Source organism: Mauremys mutica, chromosome 24, assembly GCF_020497125.1.
Source record: "Mauremys mutica isolate MM-2020 ecotype Southern chromosome 24, ASM2049712v1, whole genome shotgun sequence".
In the NCBI taxonomy this organism is placed as follows: Eukaryota; Metazoa; Chordata; order Testudines; family Geoemydidae; genus Mauremys; species Mauremys mutica.
In genome coordinates, this window is record NC_059095.1 from 8,839,744 (window position 1) to 8,864,611 (window position 24,868).

Genomic DNA, 24,868 nt, shown 5'->3' on the forward strand with positions numbered 1-24,868 from the left:
TCTCAACACGCACACATAGGCAGGGCATCTGGATCTCATTGTGCGCAGCTGCTTTGAGAGGACTAGTGGAAACCATCTGATTTTCTCTCCATGGCGCAGGGAGTTTTTCACATGCCAGGCAGATCTGAGCTGCCATAATGTCCTAATGAGAGAGCACGTGCAGACAGATCCAAAGTAGGGCTTGGGGGTACCACCTTTGGGTCAGCTACAGACCAACCAGTCCGAGGAGTCACACGTCCCATCCGTGGGAGCCTCTCTCAAGGGCAGGGAATAGCAGGTTAGCTTATGTGGTCATCCATCCACCCCTTTGCTGGCTCCACCCAGAACTGGAAACGAAAGTGCAATGCACGTATTAAGTGGTGGTGATTATGCCTCCCTCTAGTGGCTGTAGCAGCCTGCATTAACCTACAGCTTTAGCTCAGCAAGTTTCATGTTTTTTTTGGAGAAATATATATTTTTTAATCAAAGCAACACATTCATTGAAACTGAAACTTTTTGCAGGAACGGGTTGGTTTTGATTAATTTCTCAACTTGAGTAACTCAGCCAGAGGTTTGGGGTCTATTTAGGGGAGGTTCTGTGGCCTGAAATGTGCAGGAAGTCAGACTAGATGATCATGATGGTCCCTTCTGGCCTTAAAGTCTATGAGTCTATAAAGTCTATGAGGCACAAAAAAATTTTGGGAAAAAAAAAAGTTCTGAAATGATCAAAATGTGCCATTTTGACAGGTTTGAAATGAAAAATGTCAGTTTTCCAGTTCAAAATGACTTTGCATTTAGAAATTTAATCTAGTTATAATACTATTTTTAAAAAAATGGTCAAAATTGAAATGAAACATTTTGAAATTATCCAAACGAAATGTTTTGATTGCCCCAAACTAATCCCCTCCCCCCCGATTTTTGGTTTGCATGCTCATCCCACCACCAGCCCCATCTGGAGCTCTAGGGAGTTCTTAGTTCAGAATTTGTGTTGTGGGAGAATGACCTATGCTGGCGGGTGACTCACCTTTATTTTCAAGAATTCACCCTAAACTGGAAGTTCCTATTAAGTTCACAATGGGGAAAGTTCCCTGTCATTATTTTGTGCCAATAATCTCCAGGTCAAATGTCCCAGTTTACCAGTCAAAACAAGAATCAGTTAATGGACAGCTCTAGAAGGCACAGGACAGAATGGATCCTGGAGACGGACTGGGGCTCCCTCGTCTCGTTAGATGCTGGCTCTCTGGGTCAGGGCAATGAGCTGGGGAAATCTGCATTGCCGTGACAGACGCTGCATCTGTTCTTTGGCTCCAGCTCGCTCTCCTGGTATAGCAGTGTAACGGGAATGGCCCGGTCCTGTTCTGACAGATACCACTGTGAATCTGGAGTGACTCCACTGACTTTCGGTAAGTGGGAGGGGGAAATTAATTGTAAAAAGTGGAAAAAATGTAACATTGTAAAATTTTTTGGAGGAGGATTTGTCCAAAGCCACTGAGGGGTTCAGGCATGCATTTAATGGGATTGAGCATCCAGCTCGTGGAGGCTGTTTTTAAAATCTCAGCCTCAAATTATATAGGATAGCGATCGCTGACTGATTATAAAACCATCACATATGTAGAGAGCCCCCTCCCCTGGCTCCCAAACCAGCAAAGCTCTATGGAACTGAGGCAGCGATCCAGCCCCGTTCACCAACATTAAAGCCCCTTCAATCAGAGATGAAAATGTGACCCCATGGGTTCCTTCTGGTTGACAGATGTACTTGATTTCAGCCTCTCCTTTAGATAGTACATTGGCACAGTGAGGGTCATGTCTCCTTCTCGTTGCTGGTCCTTTAGGAGGATAACAACTTAATACTGCCGGCGGCTACTGGAGCTGCTCTTTTAGTTCAAGTGGCAGAGGCCCGTGCAATGATAGTGAAGACCCTGCTTTCAACCCTGTTGACATCCCATGCAGCCAGCAGTCATAATTTGAGTCTGTGTCCTGTAGATGAGTTGGGGTTATCTGACCAAGGCCAGGACTCTGGGGACAAGTGTGCTACAGCAACTTCTACCTATTCCTTTGCGTTGGTATTTGCTTTTCATTTGCTCGACAGGACTTTGACCCAAGAGTGGCGATGTCTGGCTTATTTTCCCTTCCACGTTTCATCTCCCTGTGGCTGTGGAAGTCCCAGGTAAATGACTTTCTTCCAGGGTGTTACTGCAACAAAAAACAAAGTCAATGTGTTGGCTCACAAACACTCCCTCCCGCTACCAACCAGTTACGGAGCTGAGGTTTCCTGCCCTGCTCATCGGAATGTGACATTTGCGGCAATCAAATGACACCTTTGATCGTTTTTAGGTTTTTCTTCTGAAACCGGGGCTGCATTTCTAGCATGGTCTCAGTTATGATTTAATTATCTACATTTTCAGCTACTTGACTGGGATCATTTCCCCCCCTCCAGTTGCTGTGCATAGACAGATGGTGTCCCTGTCCTTTTCTGATGATGAGCAATGGCCTCTAGGATGTTTTCTTCCTTGCTGATCTCAATAAGTATCATAGTAACAAAAGATGGTTAGGAAATCAATTCCCCCCACCCCCCTCAACAAAAAATTTCAGGTTTTCCATCTCATGGGTTCTCAAACGCGACCCCTCTTATGACAAGAAAAATTACTACACGACCCCAGGACGGGGGAACCAAAGCCTGAGCCCGCCCGAGCCCCAATACCCCTGGCGGTAGGCTTCAGCCCCGGGCCCCAGCAAGTCTAACACCAGCCCTGGTGACCCCATTAAAATAGGGTCATGACCCACTTTGGGGTTCCAACCCACAGTTTGAGAACCGCTGCTCCAGCTCCAAGATTTTGGCAACTGAAAACCGAAATGTTTGGGGTTAGAACTGAAGGCTTTGACGGGACTGTAAGATAGACATGCATGTGGGCCAAATTCAGACTTGGCGTGAGAAGGAACAGCTTCATTGATTACAGTTTTAGGCTATGTTCATTGGCTGATTTAGGCCAAGGATGGAATGGGCCGGGGAGGCTTAACGGCTCTCCCCCCCGTGAAAGTAGAATGAATTATATTGTAAAAATAAGAATGGATTAAAGAAATGTTGTATGTACCTTTAAGCAGAAATAAGGAATGTTGAAATACAGGTGCCAGGAAAAGAAACATTAGGCATAAACAATGGTGCTAATGGCGAAACATTAACAGAAGACCGGTAATAGTTAGTAAGGAAATAAGATATGCATGCCTAGCCCAGGTAAACTTATCAGATTCTGCTTCTCTTGTTAAGTTCTCGCCCTTTTATCTGTATAAATAAGATCGTTTGTGTCTTGCATGGGGCTCACATTATCTGGGTGTTATTAGCAGAGCGCTGTGCTGATAAAACAGAGTGGTCTGACAAACTGTGAGTCCTGAGTCTAACTTTGACACCCCCGAGAGCAGGGCTGAGGCTAGGTGATTGCCATGGAGACAAGGTCACCCAGAGGTTTTGGAGGGTCTGGGGCAAAATCTGAAACTGAGGCCGCCCACACTCCTCACCCGAAACCGAGGCCCCAAGATGGGGTGAGGTTGAAGAGTGAGTCTGCCCCCACTCACCCTGCATTGGCGGCTCCTGTCCCATGGGGCTGGGTGGGTCCCTTCTCTGAGCATTGCAACCTGGCTCATGGGGTCTCAGTGCCACTCAGGTTTGGCCCAGCTGCCCCTCACTCAAAGTCCATAGGTTTGGGGACCCTCTCAAATGGAAGTCCTGGGGCAAACTGCCCCTTTTGCCCCGTTTCCCCCTGCATGGGTGGCCCTGCCTGGGGATCTGGAGGAAGGAAGAACATCAGCAAGACTAGAGCTGAGATTAGCAGGCAGGGAAAGGAGAAGGAGATGGACCAGCCCCAAAGGCAGCAGCCTTTTGGCGCCATTTTAATTCTTTTAAAGTAGATTCAAGCCCAACACAAACTCTTGCTAAGCTTTCAGCCTGGGGATGGGGCATGAGCCTCTCCTGAGCCTGCTCCAGTGGTGTCTTTCCTCTCCTGAGACAGCACCACTACCTCTTTCTCCTTCACCCACCCTGCCTGGTTGCTTTCTCCTCCACCAATCTCCCTGCACAGGCCTCTTTCCCTTCCACATCCCTCTCCCCTGTCCCTCTTCGCACCAATCTTCTCACTTGCACCGCTCCTCTCTTTCACACTCATCCATTCCCTCCATTTTCCTGTTCTCTCTCTCACTGGCCCACCCGTTTCTCTCTCCCTTTTCCGTCATTTTCCAGATTCCCCTTTGCATGGCCATTACCTCCTCTGGAGAACACCAGGGGCTTTAGTCTGGAGTCAGGAGCTTTCTCCTTTCTAGATGCTGCTTTACCCTTTCCCTTAATCCACACATTTCAGTCACACTTCTCCTTTGTTTCACTTTCCATTCTGCCACCTCATCAGCTTGGTTTTCTTCCTCTTTGCCTTCTGCCATCTTCTCTTTTTCTTCCTGAATTGCTGAGAGACACTGACCTTGGAATATGTCTATGGAGCTTCAGAATCTGGAATATACCAGAGCAGGCCTGCGTCTGCTGCTGCTCTTACTATTAAATGCCGTTGCTTGGTGGGTACAGGTACGCATCCTCAAGGAACCTGGAAGGACAAAGGAGTGAGGGGTCACTCATAGCTCTGCAGTCCTTAAGGCCAGAAGAAATCATCAGATCATCCAGTCAGACCTCCTGCATGGCACAGGCCAGTGAATTCCAACCAGTCATTCCTGCATCAAGCCCATTGTGACGGGGTCCCTGGGTTGCAACCTGGACTGTGGGATTGCTGAGCCTTCTGTCCCACCCACCTGGGGCGTCCCTTTCACTCTGTGATGCTGTGTCAAGCCACAAACCTCTGGCAGGTGCTGCACTTACACAGATATCCACAAGCAGGGACACACCCAACTGAGTTACTTTGCCAGCCACTCATGAACCAGGAATAGAGAGGCTCCAGCCAATTCCCCCCAGCTCCACAGCCTTGCACCCAGAGCTGTACCGTTTTGCCCTTGTCAGAAGCCTGACCAGTGTAAGTTCATTACCCAGTCCACCCATCCCTCGATGTGGAGAGGACACGCACTAGCCTTTGTAACCTGAGCTGAGATTTCCCAAGCCCTTCAACCAAAACACACTGTTTTAGGTTAAATATAAAGAGGTTTATTAACTACAGAAAGATAGATTTTAAGTGATTATAAGCAGCGAGCGTAGCCATCAAAGTTGGTTACCCAGGAAATAAACACAAGTTGGCAGTCTGAGTTCTACAAACTAAACAGGATTTGAATCAAGCCATGTCTCACCCGGACAGGTGGCACAAATAGGTCACAGATACTCAATACACAGGCTGGAATTGCCTTCCCACCTGGGACCACCCTCCCGCAGTTCAAAGTCTTTGTGCTCCAGACACGTTTCCAGGTGTTGAGTTGTGGCGGGGAGTGAGGCCAAGTCATGATGTCACTTCCCCTCTTTTATACTTTCTTCCAGCTTGCTGGAAAAATCCTTTGATGTGGGGACCAGGCAGTCCCCAGTGGTCAAGCAGTCTTCATGGGCTACGTGCTATCTCTGAGAAGTCTTCCGGGATGGGGGTGGGGAGAGCGGATCCCTTTAATGGGCCATCAGCGCATCTGGCGCCTCCACCATTGTACTGGAAAGGCTGGTTGTGGGTGTGCCCAACCTCACAACATATTTCAGTAACATGAACACATAGCAAAACTTCATAACTTCCCATACAATGACAGCACATCGAATCCAACAGGATAGTAATGTTCATCAGATCAAGACTTTAAAAATGGTATCTCACACAGCATACTTTGTACAAAACACATAATTATAGGACAGTGGTGAATACTGGGCCTCCGGGGTGCTGCTTTGAGGTACAGCGTGCCACACCCACATCTTGTGGTTGAGCTAGAGCGCCTCTTGGACATCAGATCCTGGTTTAATGACTCCACGTGATGGAGAATCTACCTCATCCCTGGAGGAGCTGTTCCAACGGCTTATTCTCCCCACTTCAACTCTGGAGCTGAACTCACTGCTCTCCCAACACTGCCAGCTTCTCTTCTGCCGTGGAGGGAGAGCCAGGACTGGGAGTCAGATGGTAAGGAATGGAGAGCCCTCAGTGTTCATTTAAAGACATAACAAATGTCTGGTATCTTTATTCTCAGGGAGCGATTGTGCTAGGAAACCCGTGAGCATGGGGAGAGCCGCACAAATCTGCGTATTTACGAGGTGTCGGTTGCTAAGGCTCTGTATCTGCTGTGCACGGCTCAGCAGCTGGAGAACAGTCTTGGACATGCAAACACGCACCATTGGATGAAAAACACCATATAAAACCGCCCACATTGAAGCGACTTCCAGCATTTCACACGCCCCCTCTTGGCAAACAGCAGTGGGGCACGTCAGCCAGTAACGACTCGGGTAGGCGCAAGAGTTCATAAGTTCTAATCAGCAGCAGGCCGGAGGCAGGCCTGGGGCTCAGAGAAGCAATGGTCTGGGCCCCCAGAGAGGGCCTCCAAATTCTGAGTCCTAGATTTGATCCCGACGCTCAGCCTTTCTAATGACCAAGCAAGGGAGATCGACTTTGAACTTGGCAACGTGCCACTCGGTGATCGGAGCTGCCGTGGCCAGTTGCCACCTGCTGATAATAGTTCTCTTATCACTGGGTGCGGCTGATGTTAGCTAGGGAAGGGGTCGGCTAGAAGACTGTATTAGAGGCTGGAACATACACCAGCCAGCCATAGACACTAGATGGCTCGGGCGATGAGGTTGGATAGCTTCAGGGCCTTTCACTCTACGTCATTGGTTTAACCACACACCAGCTCAGCTGGGCTGTTGGATGGTTGGTCAGTGACCCTCTATGTGAAGAGAGACTGCTGGAGGGATCTCAGGCCAGCTGAGTATGCTAATGGCACCCACCGCGGACGTATGCATGTCCTCCGTGGTGTGTACTACTGGCCCCATGGCCCTTCTGTCCTGATGATGCAGGGGCTGCAGGGCCAAACCTGAGTAGTGCTGTGACCCTCGTGTACCAGGTCACAGTGCCACTCACTCATTTTTAACCCATCATGACAGAAGACGGTAGGGCCAAACCTCAGTGGGCAGTGGGGCGGCCGGAACTGCTCTTCCTTGCCGCTGCCATGGGGCCAGCTCCCTCCAGCGGCCTGTTCTGCCTCACCCGCTTCCAGCAGCCCGCATCCCTCTGCTCGGCCTGCAGGACTTGCTCAGTGGCAGCCTCAAGACCTGCTACAAGCTCGAGGAGCTGCGTCGAGGGCCCAGATGGGCGAGCCATCCAGGGGAGGAGTGGTAGGGAGACCTGGGGCGTGATAGGGGGGTGCCCCTGAGCCACACCGGAATTCTTGAATCCTGATTTGTCTGCTTACCTCTTCGCTATTATTTAGCCAAGCTACCGCTTGTTACCTCTGTCCCCCTAAAAACCAACCCAGGGTCACACTTGTATTAGTTTTATTACAATGTCGCTGTTAGGTCAGATAGAAAAGAGATGGAGCTTATTCTTACATACACACATTCACTGCATTCAGACCCTCATGCACCCACACACTTACACAGGCGGAGAGCTACCGCAGACAGCATGGAGGCCGAGAAGCCGAAGCATGGTGTGTCCGCCTGAGGTCATGAATCCAGGCTGCTGAGCAGGTCAAGAAGCAGCAGCTGCTTCTATGCATGGCTGCTTCCTTTTGCTGGAACTGGGTGGCTCCTGTCACGTACACTGAGTTTTCCTTCTGTGTCCGTCACCGAGAAGCATTCCCAGACCAGTTCCTTTCATGCATACCAGGTTCTTCTTTTCTTTACAGCACTTCATGATTGCCTTCTCAGGGCAGGTTATATTAGACACACCTGGCTCCTGGCTCCTTTCTCCTTGCAGGTCCTCTCCGCGCAGTCCCACATACACTCCCTTGTTCACACTCTCTCTGATTGCGAGATGGGATGTTACACAGCTTGGAAGTTCATACAAGTGGTAACTTGAAAAGGTTACAGAGCTTGCAAAGGTTACAAAATTTAAAAGGCTATGCTCACAATAACTGACATTACAAAGTCTGCAAAAAGATTGTGGAACTTAATGATACAAGTGACAGCTCTTACAATCACATTTGAGGTTTTACATAACACTGCTGTGGCTCACAATGTGTAGAAAATCCAGCCACCCCACAAGGGACTTAAGGGGGTCTCAGGTCAGCTGAGTATGCTAATGGCACCCACCGTGGACTATGCATGTCCTCCATGGTGTGTACTACTGGCAGAACTTCTGACTTAACGCAGAACCTCTGCCTCATAGCACCAGACCCAGTCGCTGGAAATTGTCCACCAGGATTGTGGAAAACAACAGCTGACTGCCTTTGGCCCACAACGGTATGTCTCTGCTGCAGTCGGGAGGTGCGTTTGTGGCGTGTGTAGACACGGCTGGGCTAGCTAGGTCCAAGCTAGCTTGCGTTACAAGAACAGCGAAGCTGCAGCAGCTGTTGGACTAGCCCCGCCCACTTGATCAAAGCTAGCTGGGGTATGTCTACAATCGTGTAGACCAGGAGTCGGCAACCTTTCAGAAGTGATGTGCCGAGTCTTCATTTATTCACTCTGATTTAAGGTTTTGTGTGCTAGTAATACATATTAACATTTTTAGAAGGTCTCTTTCTATAAGATATAACTAAACTATTGTTGTATGTAAAGTAAATAAGGTTTTAAAAATGTTTAAGAAGCTTCATTTAAAATTAAATTAAAATGCAGAGCCCCCTGGACCGGTGGCCAGCACCCAGGCAGTGTGAGTGCCACTGAAAATCAGCTTGCGTGCCGCCTTCGGCACGCGTGCCATAGGTTGCCTATCCCGGTGTAGACATACCCCAAGATGCAGGAGACCTGGCTTCTATTCCCAGCTCTTCCACTGACCTGCTGGGTGACCCGCTCTGTGCCTCAGTTTCCCCTCCCACCTTTTGCCTATTGTCATGTATTTAGATTGTAAGTTCTCTGTGGGCAGGGACTGTCTCTCAGAGTGTAGGTGTATAGCACCTAGCCCAATTAATGGTCTGGATGATGGGATGAATTGCACCTTCAGCAAGTTTGCAGATGACACTAAGCTCGGTGGGGGGGGGAGAGGTAGGTACGCTGGAGGGTAGGGAGAGGGTCCAGAGTGACCTAGACAAATTGGAGGATTGGGCCAAAAGAAAATTGATGAGGTTCAACAAGGACAAGTGCAGAGTCGTGCACTTAGGAAGGAAGAATCTCAAGCACCATTACAGGCTGGGGACCAATTGGCTAAGCAGAAGTTCTGCAGAAAAGGACCTGGGGGTTACAGTGGACAAGAAGCTGGATATGAATCAGCAGTGTGCCCTTGTTGCCAAGAAGGCTAACGGCATATTGGGCTGCATTAGTAGGAGCATTGCCAGCAGATCGAGGGAAGTGATTATTCCCCTCTATTCGGCACTGGTGAGGCTACATCTAGAGTATTACGTCCAGTTTTGGTCCCCTCACTACAGAAAGGATGTGGAGAAATTGGAGACAAACCAGTGGAGGGCAACAAAAATGATTAGATGGCTGGGGCACATGACTTATGAGGAGAGACTGAGGGACCTGGGGTTATTTAGTCTGCAGAAGAGAAGAATGAGGGGGGATTTGATAGCTGCTTTCAACTACCTGAAGGGGGTTCCAAAGAGGATGGATCTAGACTGTTCTCAGTGGTACCTGATGACAGAACAAGGAGCAATGGTCTCAAGTTGCAGTGAGGGAGGTCTAGGTTGGATATCAGGAAACGCTATTTCATGAGGCGGGTGGTGAAGCACTGGAATGGGTTACCTAGGGAGGTGGTGGAATCTCCATCCTTAGAGGTTTTTAAGGCCCGGCTTGACAAAACCCTGGCTGGGATGATTTAGTTGCTGGTGGTCAGGGCCGACTCTAGGCACCAGCAAACCAAGCACGTGCTTGGGGCGGCACAATTTCAGGGGTGGCATTCTGGCCACCTCTTTTTTGTTTTGTTTTTTTTGTTTCAGCAGTTGCGCTCCTGGAGGTTTTGGGTTTTTTTCCACTTGGGGTGGCGAAAAACCTAGAGCCAGCCCTGGCGTTGGTCCTGTTTTGAGCAGGGGTTTGGACTAGTTGACCTCCTGAGGTCCCTTCCAACCCTGATATTCTATGATTCTATGAATAGGTCCCCAATCTCAGCCGCTAAGTGCTACTTTCCTACAAATAATAACGGAGTCACAGAGAAGAGGGAAGCCCAAGAAAATCCATGCAAAATGTCTGGCTGGCTTGCCATGGAAGCAGGGCCGGTGCAACCATTTAGGCGACCTAGGCAGTCGCCTAGGGCACTAGGATTTGGGGGGTGTCATTTTCTTCGGCAGCGACCGTGGCGGCTGGATCTTTGGCCGCCCCGGTCGCTGCTGGAATTTAGGCGGAGGGAGCTGGGGCAGGGGAGCATGGGGAGGGCCGCATGCAGCAAGTAAGGGGGGGCAGCGTGCAGGGGAACTCCCCGCCCCAGCTCGCCCCTGCCCCACCTTCTCCCTGAGCACGCCGTGGCTGCTTCACTTCTCCCACCTCCCAGGCTTGCGGCGCCTAAGCTGATTGGCGCCACAAGCCTGGGAGGCGGGAGAAGTGAAGCGGCGATGGTGTGCTCGGGGAGGAGGCGGAGCAGGGGTGAGCTGGGGTTGGGGGGTGGTGCCTCAGGGCAGAGGGTGGCGGGTGGGGAGCTGGCAAGGGGGGTGCCTCAGGACAGGGGCGCGGGGGGGTGGGAGAGGGTGCAAGGTGGAAGTTTCGCCTAGGGCGCGAAACATCCTTGCACCAGCCCTGCATGGAAGGGGTTTGTAGTTAATTGCTGACTATCGTGCTGGAGACAGCCCAGCTCTTGTACACTTCTCGGACTGATGAGGCGTTTAACTTTCAGCCCGAATGAGGTCACTGAATGTGCACTCGCCTGGACTGGAACTTTGCATTTAATATAGTAACGGCCAAGAAGGACAATTGCAATTTGTCTCCTCACACACATTAAATGACTTCTAGCTCTTTGTCTTTTTCTGGAGATCTGTGGTAGACCAGTGAAAAATAACCCTTAAGCCGCCTGAGCTGCTAAATCTCTCAGTAATCCCTCCCCCCAAAACACACTCTACCCTCCTACGCTGTTCAGCTGAAATGACTCGTCTTGGTGCCATTAATCAACAGCGTTGGCTCCTGGATGCCTCATGGTCCGTGTATACTTGGGGAAACCCTGTCATTTATAAACCACCGGGACCTCACACAGTCTCCCATTCCCCGTGACCCCAGAGAGGAGGTTAATATACATTGTAAGCCGGCTGAGTGGGAAGGTTTGACTATTTATATGGCAGGCCATTAGCAGCCATATTTTAGCTCCCTTCTGTTGGAATGGATGGTGGCCCCTATGGCTCTTGGTCCTATGTATAGGCCTGTGGAGAGGTTGTTGCCTCAGAAACAGAATGAGTTAGTCCTTTTTTTCTGGCCATCCCAGCTTGTGACTTGATTCCAGTGCATAAGTCGGCTTGGCAGAAGTCAATTTTAAAAATATGTGATAATGGATAATGTTGCTGTTTATTTTTAAGATTTTTTTTCTTCTAATTTTTATTTATTTCAACATTTACAATTGCCGGAAATTCGGGGGGGGGGGCATCAGCTTACAAGGGGGGTCAGACAATAATTATTTAATGACAGTAGAGGTAGAGATTCAAAAAGTTAAAGCCTCATAAGCATTAAAACACAAATTGTCAACATCCCATAAAATATACAAAGGAAATGTCCTTAAATCAAAATCTGCTGAGCGTTCAAGCAGCGTTTCTCTTACTTTGCCTAGCTGCCACTTTCTGTGATCATTGATGCAAATTTTTTTGTCAGCTTGTGTGTGAAGTTGAATTTTACCAATAATTGTCTAATCCTTTTAAACCTGTTTGTAAGTGCCTTCATGGGGAGAAAATGCCAGGCATTAAAAGGCTCTTTAATGTAGCATAGAAAGTTATAACAAGAACCAATGGCTGGAATTTAAATTCAGATTAGACATAAGGCAAAACATTTTAACAGTGAGGTAGATTAATCATTGGGACAAACTGAAAAGAGATGTGGTAGAATCTCGAGCTCCTGAAAGCTTCAAATAGAGACTGGACACCTTTCTGGAAGATGAAGTTTAGCCATGCCCAAGTTTTTGGGCTCAAAGCAGACATAATGGAAGAAATGCTCTGGTCTGTGTTATACAGGTCAGACTACATGATTTCGTGGTTCCGTTTGGCCTTAAAAATCTGTAAAAGTATTACATTTTGTTGGAGTTTAAACCTGACGTTGTCACATCCTTCCTGATATTACCTCACTTAGGGCTTGTCTACACTACCTGCCAGATCGGCGGGCAGCGATCGAGCCTGCGGGGGTCGATTTATCGCGTCTAGTATAGACGCGATAAATCGACCGCTGAGCGCTGTCCCGTCGACTCCGGTACTCCACCAGAATGGGGATCACAAGCAGCATTGACAGAAGAGCATTAGCTGTTGACTCACCGCAGTGAAGACACCGCGATAAGTAGATCTAAGTACGTCGACTTCAGCTACGCTATTCACGTAGCTGACGCTGCATATCTTAGATCGACCCCGCGCGGTAGTGTAGACAAGCCCTAGTCTTTAGTACAGAATGTAGCTAGTTGCAATGTTTTAATCAAAACAGTTTATCAACAAAAACTGGCTTCTCTGCCAAAATGTTGTGACCATTTTTCAGTCTGGTTGCAGTGTGCCAGTTTCAGGCCGGTTGCCATTTTAATCCCCGCTTTAAGTGCAAAACACAGCTCAGCTGAACTGTGCCTTGGGAGCGGCACTTCCAGAGTAAAGATGAAATAGGGCTCATTAAAGATAAGCAACTGCCTGACAGAAACTTGAAAAAAGGAACTTGACAGAATCCAGTCAGTTCACTGCAAAAGACACATTTACACTAAGATCGTTTTACACGGCCCTTACACAGTAAAAGGTCATTCTAATGAGCTTAAATGTAATTTATGCAAATTTGCGCCCCCTTCGGGCTCTGACTGTGAATGAGAATCTGGCCCTGTGTCTTTCTTTTACAAGAAAAGAACATTTGATAGAGTGGATTGAGGGTATCTCCGAGCAGAGAGACGATTCAGTTTCGGTACAAGTTTTTTTAAACTCCTGGGATGACAAAAAATGGGAGTGGAGAAAAGTGTTCAAGTGTCAGGCAGGCCAAGGAAAAACAAATGATGAAAGCGATGAGGAGGAGGGCAAGGGTATGGGGAGTGGATTGCAGGCATTTACTGGGCATTGTGAATGGCTCAGTTAATAGATGCTAATCATCTGCAGCCCAAACAGTTTCACCCAGCAATTGATGTCATCTACCCACACCAAGCCCCTTGTAATAATTGTGCCCAGGACTGATTTGTTTGAAGATAACTGAGAGGCAACTGCCATGAAGAAGGACGCAATTGGCTTGGCAACGATACCCAATGGGGAACAATACGTGATTGAAATGTACGGAGCTGCCTTCCTGGTGGCATGTGACGTAGCATCTCTTTGTTTGAATGGGAAGGGTAGAGCAGTGTATGGGTGTTGGGATTCAGAAGGCACATTCCAGATTTTCTTTAGCTCTTTACAGAGCAAGGAAGCAGGGGATGGATGGAACAGTCCACAGATTTCTGCCCTGTCATCTCCAGTGTCAGCCCACATGCCCCGCAGAATACAGGAGCCTGTGAAAAGCTGCCCCTCTCCACCCTCCTCTTTCCCCCACCCTACTTCTCTGCAGGACCCCTTTGTCATGGAGGAGTTGCCAAGGCTGATCTGCAACAGAGACTAGGGACACGCAGAACCTGGTGTTGGATCACTGTCCACGCTGGCTAATAGCCATTGATGGACCTAGCCTCCATGAACTTACCTAGTTCTTACTGGAGCCCTATTAGAGTTCCACAGGTTGACTGTGAAGAAATACTTTGTTTTAAATCTACTGCCTATTAATTTAATTGGGTGATAACCAAGTTCTTTTGTCATGGGAAGGAGTAAATAACATTTCCTTATTCAGGTTTTCCATACCATTCATGATTTTATGGATCTTTATCATATTTTTCCTCAGTCATCTCTTTTCCAAGCTGAAAAGTCCCAGTCTTTTTAATCTCTCCTCATATGGAAGCTGTTCCATACCCCTAATGATTTCTGTTGCCCTGCTCTGCAGCTTTTCCAAACCCAATATATATTTTTTGAGATACGGTGACCAAATCTGCACACAGTATTCAATATAGGGGAGTACCATGGATTTATATAGAAGCAATATGATATTTTCTGTCTTACTATCTATCCCTTTCTTAAAGATTTCCAATAATCTGTTATCTTTTTTGATTGCCACTGCACATTGAGCAAATGTTTTCAGAGAATTGTCCACAATGACTCCAAGACCTCTTTCTTGACAGGTAACAACTAATTTAGACCCAATCATTTTGTATGTGTAGTTGGGATTATGTTTTCTAAAGTGCATTACTTTGCATTTATCACAATTGAATTTCATCTGCCATTTTGGTGCCCAGTCACCCAGTTTTGTGAGATCCCTTTGTAACTCTTCGCAGTCAGCTTTGGACTTAACTATCTTGAGTAATTTTGTATCATCTGCAAATTTTGCCACCTCACTGTTTACCCCTTTTAAAAGATCATTTATGAATATGTTGAACAGCACTGGGCTGTTTAGTAAAAGAACTAAAAAAGAGCCACTGTCTGTGGCTTAACAACCATGTAAAAGAAGCAGTGAGAGATAAAAAGACTTCCTTTAAAAAGTGGAAGTCAAATCCTAGTGAGGCAAATAGAAAGGAACACAAACACTGCCAACTTAAGTGCAAGAGTGTAATAAGAAAAGCCAAAGAGGAGTTTGAAGAACGACTAGCCAAAAACTCTAAAAGTAATAACAAAATGTTTTTTAAGTACATCAGAAGCAGGAAGCCTGCTAAACAACCAGTGGGGCCCCTTGACGATCAAAATACAAAAGGAGCGCTTAAAGACGATAAAGTCATTGCGGAGAAACTAAATGGATTCTTTGCTTCAGTCTTCACGGCTGAGGATGTTAGGGAGATTCCCAAACCTGAGCTGGCTTTTGTAGGTGACAAATCTGAGGAACTGTCACAGATTGAAGTGTCACTAGAGGAGGTTTTGGAATTAATTGATAAACTCAACATTAACAAGTCACCGGGACCAGATGGCATTCACCCAAGAGTTCTGAAAGAACTCAAATGTGAAGTTGCGGAACTATTAACTAAGGTTTATAACCTGTCCTTTAAATCGGCTTCGGTACCCAATGAATGGAAGTTAGCTAACGTAACACCAATATTTAAAAAGGGCTCTAGGGGTGATCCCGGCAATTACAGACCGGTACGTCTAACGTCGGTACCAGGCAAATTAGTTGAAACAATAGTTAAGAATAAAATTGTCAGACACATAGAAAAACATAAACTCTTGAGCAATAGTCAACATGGTTTCTGTAAAGGGAAATCGTGTCTTACTAATCTATTAGAGTTCTTTGAAGGGGTCAACAAACATGTGGACAAGGGGGATCCGGTGGACATAGTGTACTTAGATTTCCAGAAAGCCTTTGACAAGGTCCCTCACCAAAGGCTCTTATGTAAATTAAGCTGTCATGGGATAAAAGGGAAGGTCCTTTCATGGATCGAGAACTGGTTAAAGGACAGGGAACAAAGGGTAGGAATTAATGGTAAATTCTCAGAATGGAGAGGGGTAACTAGTGGTGTTCCCCAAGGGTCAGTCCTAGGACCAATCCTATTCAATTTATTCATAAATGATCTGGAGAAAGGGGTAAACAGTGAGGTGGCAAAGTTTGCAGATGATACTAAACTGCTCAAGATAGTTAAGACCAAAGCAGATTGTGAAGAACTTCAAAAAGATCTCACAAAACTAAGTGATTGGGCAACAAAATGGCAAATGAAATTTAATGTGGATAAATGTAAAGTAATGCACATTGGAAAAAATAACCCCAACTATACATACAACATGATGGGGGCTAATTTAGCTACAACGAGTCAGGAAAAAGATCTTGGAGTCATCGTGGATAGTTCGCTGAAGATGTCCACGCAGTGTGCAGAGGCGGTCAAAAAAGCAAACGGGATGTTAGGAATAATTAAAAAGGGGATAGAAAATAAGACTGAGAATATATTATTGCCCTTATATAAATCCATGGTACGCCCACATCTCGAATACTGTGTACAGATGTGGTCTCCTCACCTCAAAAAAGATATTCTAGCACTAGAAAAGGTTCAGAAAAGGGCAACTAAAATGATTAGGGGTTTAGAGAGGGTCCCATACGAGGAAAGATTAAAGAGGCTAGGACTCTTCAGCTTGGAAAAGAGAAGACTAAGGGGGGATATGATAGAGGTATATAAAATCATGAGTGATGTTGAGAAAGTGGATAAGGAAAAGTTATTTACTTCTTCCCATAATACAAGAACTAGGGGTCACCAAATGAAATTGATAGGCAGCAGGTTTAAAACAAATAAAAGGAAGTTCTTCTTCACGCAGCGCACAGTCAACTTGTGGAACTCCTTACCTGAGGAGGTTGTGAAGGCTAGGACTATAACAATGTTTAAAGGGGGACTGGATAAATTCATGGTGGCTAAGCCCATAAATGGCTATTAGCTAGGATGGGTAAGAATGGTGTCCCTAGCCTCTGTTCGTCAGAGGATGGAGATGGATGGCAGGAGAGAGATCACTTGATCATTGCCTGTTAGGTTCACTCCCTCTGGGGCACCTGGCATTGGCCACTGTCGGTAGACAGATACTGGGCTAGATGGACCTTTGGTCTGACCCGGTACGCCCATTCTTATGTTCTTATGTTCTTACGGGCCCAGGACCGACCCCTGGGGGACACCACTATTTACCTCTCTCTCCATTCTGAAAAGTGACTGTGGAAGTAGGGAAAGAATTAACAAGGATTTGAAGGGGATCTTAATGCATGTCGGTCAGTTAGCAAGAGTCAAGCTAGTAGTTAGCAAGAGTTAGGCCAGCTGTAACCCTAATGACGTGAGACTTGTAGAAGCGAGGATGGTGTGAGGCGAGAGGGAAAGAACTGTGTAAGAAGTTATTACGACCTTGCAACTGATAACCAAATATGTAGACTGGCGTCTCCTAGAAGTGAGAAAAATAAGATAGCAGGATGGCTTAGGTATAAACAAAATGCAGTTGTTGCTTATTATTGTCTGTATTATTGCTAGTTATTGTCTGTAATAAAGGTATAAATGCTTGCTGTAATTGTTTACCAGTTGAGAGACCTGTCCGGGACTGGGGTGACCCTGTGTCCTAGGGCACTCCCTCCCTCTATTGTAATTACTAGAGAAATAATAAAGTATTTGATTTTGCTGCACCCAAAGAAAAAGCGAGAACTGAGTTTTTCTCCGACAGACTGTTTATTCCCAAGCTTTTTTCCTATCCTTTACCTGGAATGCCTGGCAATGCTTTCGGGATAATCTAAGGATCTTTAATTTAATTTAATTTAATTTAATGTCACGTCTTTTGTTATCTTAATTACCCTGCCTCTGTTTATAAAGTATCAGGGGGTAGGCGTGTTAGTCTGTATCCACAAAAACAACAAGGAATCTGGTGGCACCTTAAAGACTAACAGATTTATCTGGGCATAAGCTCTCGTGGGTAAAAAACCCACTTCTTCAGATGGATGGAATGAAAATTACAGCTGCAGGCATTATTATACTGACATATGAAGAGAAGGGAGTTCGCAAGTGGAGAACCAGTGTTGGCCAATTCAGTCAGGGTAGATGTGGTCCACTCCCAATAATTGATGAGGAGGTGTCAATTCCAGGAGAGGGAAAATTGCTTTTGTAGTGAGCCAGCCACTCCCAGTCCCTATTCAAGCCCAAATTAATGGTGTTAAATTAAAAGCCAGTAGGAGAACACTTCAATCTTCCTGGACATTCCACAACAGATTTAAAAGTAGCCATACTTGAACAAAAACACTTCAGAAACAGACTTCAAAGAGAAACTGCAGAAATAAAATTTATTTGCAAATGCACCATTTAAAAGCCATTTCCATTGGAATGACAACCCTTCAGCTTCAACATCCCTGGCACATGGGTCAGAATTAGAGGTCCCTTCCGACTGCTGACCTGTCCTTGGGCACATTCTGCAGCACTGGAACAGCTTAAGGGTATGAATCTGTGACCCGAAAACAGAGGGCACAGAGTTTGACAGGGATTCCCTGGGTCAAGTGTACAGTAGAACCTCAGGGTAATGAACATGAGTTATGAACTGACTGGTCAATCACACACCTCATTTGGACTTGAAGTATACAATCAGGCAGCAGCAGAGACCAAAAAAAAAAAAAAGAAGAAGCAAATACAATACCGTACTGTGTTAAACGTCAACTACTAAAAAAAAAAAAAAAAGGGAAAGCAGCATTTTTCTTCTGCATAGTAAAGTTTCAAAACTGTATTACGTCAATGTTCAGTCACAAACTTTTGAAAGAACAACCATAACCTTTTGTTCAGAGTTACGAACAACCTCCATTCCCGAGGTGTTCGTAACGCTGAGATTCTACTGTATGTGCAATAATTCACCAAAGGATGGCATGTAAGATCTCTACTGATTAGTCATAATCATTGCAAAAGGTATGTACAGATAACATTTAAGAAGTTATGTATCTATAGTGGAATTATACACTTAAAGCCTTAAAGTTAAAGTCAGAGTCACCAGGAGGTGACATACCTCAGACAGGTTGTGAGAGCCGGGTCATGGGCAGCCAGCTCTAGTGGTCAGAGCAAGACACCACAGTCACACGGCAGGAGTTTAGTAGTCATCTGGGTCAGGATATTGGGAAGTCAGAGTCAGGAGACAAACTGGAGGTCAGAAGCAGACAGCCCAGAACAGGGTGGAGCCCAGTTGTTCAGACAGCTTCTGGTTCCAGCTGATGGCTTAGGTAGGGCCAGCTGGCCAGTCAGCTTTGAATGTCTGGAGACCTTTCACCTACTACCAATAGCAGAAAAGGGTGGAAAGTGGGGATTTTTGCCCACAAATCTAACAAGTACACCACAAATGCGTACATATATGTCACTCATACGCACATAAATGTTAGCCTATGAGGGATGTGTATCCTAACCTTTCCGTGGGGGAAAGACAAATTTGGGCATAGGATTTCCGAATATGCCCTATAAATAGGTGTGACAATCCACCATTCGGGAGGCGATACATCCATCTATTTTCTTATCGTCTCAACCTATATCTACACATCGATGCCCTCCCTCTCCTACGAAGGCTGTTAACTATTGACAGATTGTAATGTTATTTCTTTTCAAAGCTGTAAGTATAAAGAAATCTAATTTCTGCTTTACCTTTAAAGCATCTAGTTTATAGAGGGTTAAACTTATAACCATTTTATCACTTCCTTTATCAAAGGTGTTAACAACACCCAAGTTCAGAGTGAATTTAGAACTGTGTATTATCATAAATATATCTCTTAAAGAACTGTGATATTTGTAACTTTGTAATCTCAAACTGCTTTTAACATTTTTACATTTACTTATTGTTTCATTGATTTTAAATAAAAGGTCTTGATGACTATTCCTGTCTCAGTGTAAGTTCCTGTCATATACCCCGAAACTCCTTGTATAAATTCTGTGAAGCCTGATTCAAGACGAACCTTATCTTCTGAGCACACATATTGGCAACCATATCCATATTATTAATATCTATTAATATTTATTAATATTACTAATTAATTAGAAATTTAATTACCAAATAAAACTAAATTAAGTGGATAAACTCCACTGACCCTATTAACCCACCCCAAATCAGGCTACAGGTATCACAACTTGCCCCTTTGTTTTCTGGCTCTGACACCTTTAAATGGCTAAGGAGCCCACCTGGCTGCCATTTTGTCAGACAGAGCAGATGCAACCTATGCCAGAGGAGATACACACTCTGCTCTCCTAGGAGAACTTTACTTTTGTTCTTTGTTGCTCCCTTTAATCCCTAGTGGAAGTTATCAGACACAGAAGGCCTGGTTCTCTGTTGTGACACAGTTCCTTTGCACTGCTCCACTGGCACAAAGAGACCATAAGGGGGTAACCATCTAGTTGGTAATTTCTTTGGCATGGGGGAATCCTGGGGGCAGGGCCGGCGTTACCAGGGGACTGAAGGGGGACATTTGCCCTCCCAAACAATCTTCAAGGGCCCCCAAATGAGAATGAGGCTCAGGGTGCAGGCAAGAGAGAATCAGACCCAAAGCTTTAAAAAAGTGAAACATACTGTGCACTTTGTATCCTAGTAAAATGAGAACCCGGCTACACAGACTCAAAGGCAGAGTTAGAAACCAAGAGAAGGTTTATGTTAAAGATGGTTGGAAATTTTTTGTCAATTTTTTTTTGGGGGGATGAAAAATGCCATTTTCGGGTCAAAGTATCAAACTGTTTCCCTTAATGTGTCTAAAGGCAGCAGACTGATACTGCCCTTAATTATTTTTAAGTATTATGTCATATTATGGCATGGCCTAGCAGTCACGAATATTATGCATGACTATTGCGGACATGAAATAATGAAAATATTTAAAATGGAAAAAAAAATAGTCTTTGAAACAAAAATGTCAGAATTTCAAAATGAAAGTCTTCCAAAAATACATGTTTTCAGATGTTCTGAAATTTCAAAAATCTTTGTTTTCGTTGCAATTTGGACTAAAACCAAATTTTAAAATATCAAAATTTCCCCATCAATGGGAAATGTCAAATTTCAGCCGCCTTTGTTTAAAATGGGGTAACATCATTTTGGCAAATGCAATAAAGAGCAGAGAAAACACAAGCGTTTATTACCTGGCTCCAGTATCCGGGGTCAAGAAGACGTAAGTAGAAGCCTATATGTCACAACAAGCATCTGACACACACAGCACTGAGGAAATCAAAGAACTGTCTCAGGAACATAAAATATGCATTTGCATTTTAATCTTGCCACAGCTACCAGCCATCATGGCTAGGGCACGGGTGCTTCGGCTTAGTGGGTGGAGCTGGGGTAAGAGGCCTGGGACCAGAGCTAAGGGGCAGAGGTGGAGTCAGAGGTCAGGAGTCAAAGCAGTGCAAAGGAGCAGGCTCTGCCAAAGCAGCCGGCTGAGGATCCATCTACTTGTACAGAAAATTTTCTTCTCTCCCCTCCAGGCTTAAATAGAGCATCTGGATCAATCAGGGAACTAGGAAGCACTGCCAAACAGACCCTTTGTGGGCGGCACATCCTGTCAGCCCACGGAACTCTGCTTCCCCAAAGCTGTTGGGTGTTGGTGTGGATGTGGCAGACACCCAGGGACCAGAAGACACAACTTCTCGTCTCATGGATGCGGGGCCGGTGCAAGGATGTTTCACGCCCTAGGCGAAACTTCCACCTTGCGCCCTCCCCCGTCCCCGAGCCCCCGCCCTGAGGTGCCCCCCGCGGCAGCTCCCCCCCTTTACCCTGAGGCCCCCCCCCCGCGGCAGCTCCCCACCCTCTGCCCTGAGGCACCCCCGCCGCCCCAGCTCACCCCTGCTCTGCCTCCATCCCGAGCACACCGTCGCTGCTTCATTTCTCCCGCCTCCCAGGCTTGCGGTGCCTGATTGGCACCGCAAGCCTGGGAGGCGGGAGAAGTGAAGCAGCTCACCCCTGCTCCGCCTCCTCCCCGAGCACGCCGTCACTGCTTCACTTCTCCCGCCTCCCAGGCTTGCGGTGCCAATCAGCTTAGGCGCTGCAAGCCTGGGAGACAGGAGAAGTGAAGCAGCCATGGCGGGGCAGGGGTGAGCTGGGGTGGGGAGCTCCCCTCCGTGCCGCCTCCCCTCCCTTACTTGCTGCAGGCAGCCCTCCCCGCATTCCCCTGCCCCAGCTCCCTCTGCCTAAATGCCAGCGGTGACCGGGGCGGCCGAAGATCCGGCCGCCCCTCAAATCCTTGTGTCCTAGGCAACCGCCTAGGTCGCCTAAATGGTTGCACCGGCCCTGCATGGATGCTCTTTCTTGGAACTGCTCTGGCTAGCCCTCCATGCTTCACTTCAGCAGGGAGTTGCATGCAAAAGGGTTGTTAGAGGATCAGGCTCCAACATGGCTCCAAAACCAAGGACAGCAGCCCTGAAAGAAGTGGGGAGCCAGTGAAGTCTGAGGATGGAGAGAGGCAATGTAGTGGGGGGAAGTTTCTCAGCATGGTGGGGAGTAGCATTCTGCAGATGTTGGTGTCTGGAGAGCTGAGATTTGAGAAGGCCAGCTGGAAAGTAGGTGCAACTAATCCAGGGGAGAGAGTTTCAGCAGAGGAAGAGTGGAGGTGTAGTGGGTTACACAATGTCTGGAGGTGGATTATGGGGAGATTATTTTTATAGGCAGAAAGAGCAGCTAGGCACCCACTGAAAGGTCACCTAGCAGGGATTTGAGACACGAGAGCGTGTTCAGGATCAGGGATGATTCCAAGATCATGATTGTTAGGAGCAAAGGCATATTTTAGGCCTGATAAGAAGCCTTTTTAAGAGTCTGGTTTGGTAATGTTTAACAGTTTAAGTTTAATTAGAACTCTGCATGTGTAACTGCAGAGTGATCACGTTTATGGGAAAAAGAAAAGATAAAGTAGCCATGAAACTGGAAGAAACTTGTTTGAGCTAACCCAAACCTGTACTGACAGGGCAGGGTACTGTAATAAGAAACTAAGGCATATGTATGAATAAAGTCCACAAAAGTTAAAAATGGTCAAACAAAGCCAAACAGAATCTGGATTGTCCAGAGCGGGAAGCAGTTGTGAGGAGATCATCCTGAGCTTCCCACTTGTGAGTGCACTGATTATTTGCTAGTAGTTTGCCTTAATAAAGAGTTGTTGGACCCACCTGCTGAGTAGTGAATCTCTGATCAACAATGACTTGCTGTGGAAACCAAAGGAAGGTCTGTGTAGAAGACGGAGGTGGCATCTAGATCAGGGAGGCTGATCCTGACCAGCAGAAGGACTTTTGCCTTTGAGACATTGACCAGGAGAGAACTGAGATAATGCTTCAAGTTGACTTGACCCTATCTGGCACAGAAGTGGAGAGAGGAGTGCTGCTATGGGGATGGGCCAGGGGGATGAAAGCCAGGGGATGTGGGGAAGTGATTTTCCATCTCTTTGCACTTCATGCAGCTATTTACACCAGGGCACAGTTGGCGTGAAACGTTATCAGCTCAGAACAGCGGCTGGATATCGTCAGCTCATTCCACTCCTCACTGTCGCTAATCCCCAGAACACACCTGGAGATTGCAAGGAGTGGGCAGAGACAGCAACAGGGGTGAAATTGTGATGTGTTATGGTGAAATTTGTGTTATGGTGAAATTGTGATGTGTTATGGAGTCACACTGGGTACAAAGTCAGGGAAATGGACAGATCTTGCAAGATGCCTAATTTCCAAGAACTACCCAGCTTTATAGGGCCAGAACCTCAGTGGGTATACATTGGCATGGCTCTATTAAACTCAGTGGAGTCATGTAGATTTACAGCAGCAGAAGATCTTGCTTGTAGCCAACTAGAACCAGGAGTGGACATCTGCCTGGGACTGATTCTCATTTCATTGGCTGGGGTTTCACACTGAAGTCACTCCACCAGCTGACCTGCTCTTGATTTATTCCACTGGAAGTGAGGCAAGAAGCAGAAACAAGCTTCCTGGGGTTCTTCATCAAACACCTCCTTTCCCTCTTCCCTTTGAGATATGAAGTCCACCCCCCTAAGATGTGTGTCCTGCACCTGTGGACCCCTGGAAGTACATCCACACTGCAGCTAGAGTTGTAATTCCCAACTTGGGGGGACATATTCACGCTAGCTTTGGTTGACCAGCAGCGTATGGACCAGCCACCCAACTACATGTTGATGGTCTCGGATGGGATTGTAGTCATGTGGCTGGCCTGTGCTCCAACCCCCATACTACGTCCACACTGCTATTTTTAACACACTAGCTGGCGTACATCTGTGTGCCTGAGCTGGAAATTACACCTCCAGCTCCAGTGCAGATGTAGTCTTACCCACACAGCATCACCATCAGAGGTGTGTAACATGAAGGGTCCCTGGAATAGAAGCAAAGACCCGTTTCTTCGCTGGCCTAACTCCACCCCATAACCCACATATGAATTTGGCCCAGGGAATCCGCTTTACCAAGATTCTTTATGCAAATCAAGCAGCGGCATGTTTCGACTCCAGCAACAACATGGACATTTGTCTCTCTTTCCAGAGTGAAATCACAGACTCAACATATTCCCGTCACAATAAACATTTCACACTCTCCAGTCACTGCTCCCCGGCTCCCTGGAAGTATGTCTGAGCCTGCGGGCGCTCGTGCCAGGCTCCCCTTCGGTTACCAATATCCTGAACTGGCAACAGATTAAAAGGCTGTGTTTGATCTCGGCAAGGAGTCTCTTCCTGGAAAGGCCCATGGCACCAATGCTGACATGTATGGCAGGACAATACAAAGGGAACCCACAGAAAAGGGGCCTGGATTTTACTCACCACATGGGACAAGATGGGGTATGGAGGCTCTTCCGATGGGTCACTGGTATTAAGGGCTGAAGTTTCAACCATTGGTGTCATCTGTCCATTAAGAGCCAGATCCAAAGGTCTTTGAACGGGCAGCTGTCCAGTGATATCAAAGGGCTGTCGGAGAAAAACTCAGTTCTCACTTTTTGTTTGGGTGCAGCAAAGTCAGATACTTTATTCTGTTTAGCAGCTACAGCAGGGAGAGAGTGCATTAGGACATAGGGTCTCCCCTTCCTAACAGGTCTCTCAACAGGTAAACAATTACAGCAGCATTTATACTTCTGTTACAGAAAATAATAAGCAACAGCTGCATTTTGTTTATACATAGGTCATCCTGATAGCTTGTTTTTCTCACTTAAGAGACTCCAGTCTACGTTTCGTATTATCTACTGTAGATGGGCCGACTCACCCTGTGGCGCCTCCTGCTGGTGACTCCGGGAATTCGCT

At 46.7% G+C, this 24,868-nt stretch overlaps 1 long non-coding RNA gene across 1 annotated transcript; it reads right to left on the minus strand.

The window, feature by feature from the left end:
• Window positions 1-904: 904 nt before the first annotated feature.
• Window positions 905-24,868, minus strand: LOC123355720. The gene is made up of 4 exons (XR_006575186.1): window positions 24,831-24,868; window positions 24,395-24,538; window positions 4,234-4,562; window positions 905-2,172 (listed from the first exon to the last, which is right to left on the minus strand). It is a non-coding gene; the product is annotated as an uncharacterized LOC123355720 (long non-coding RNA).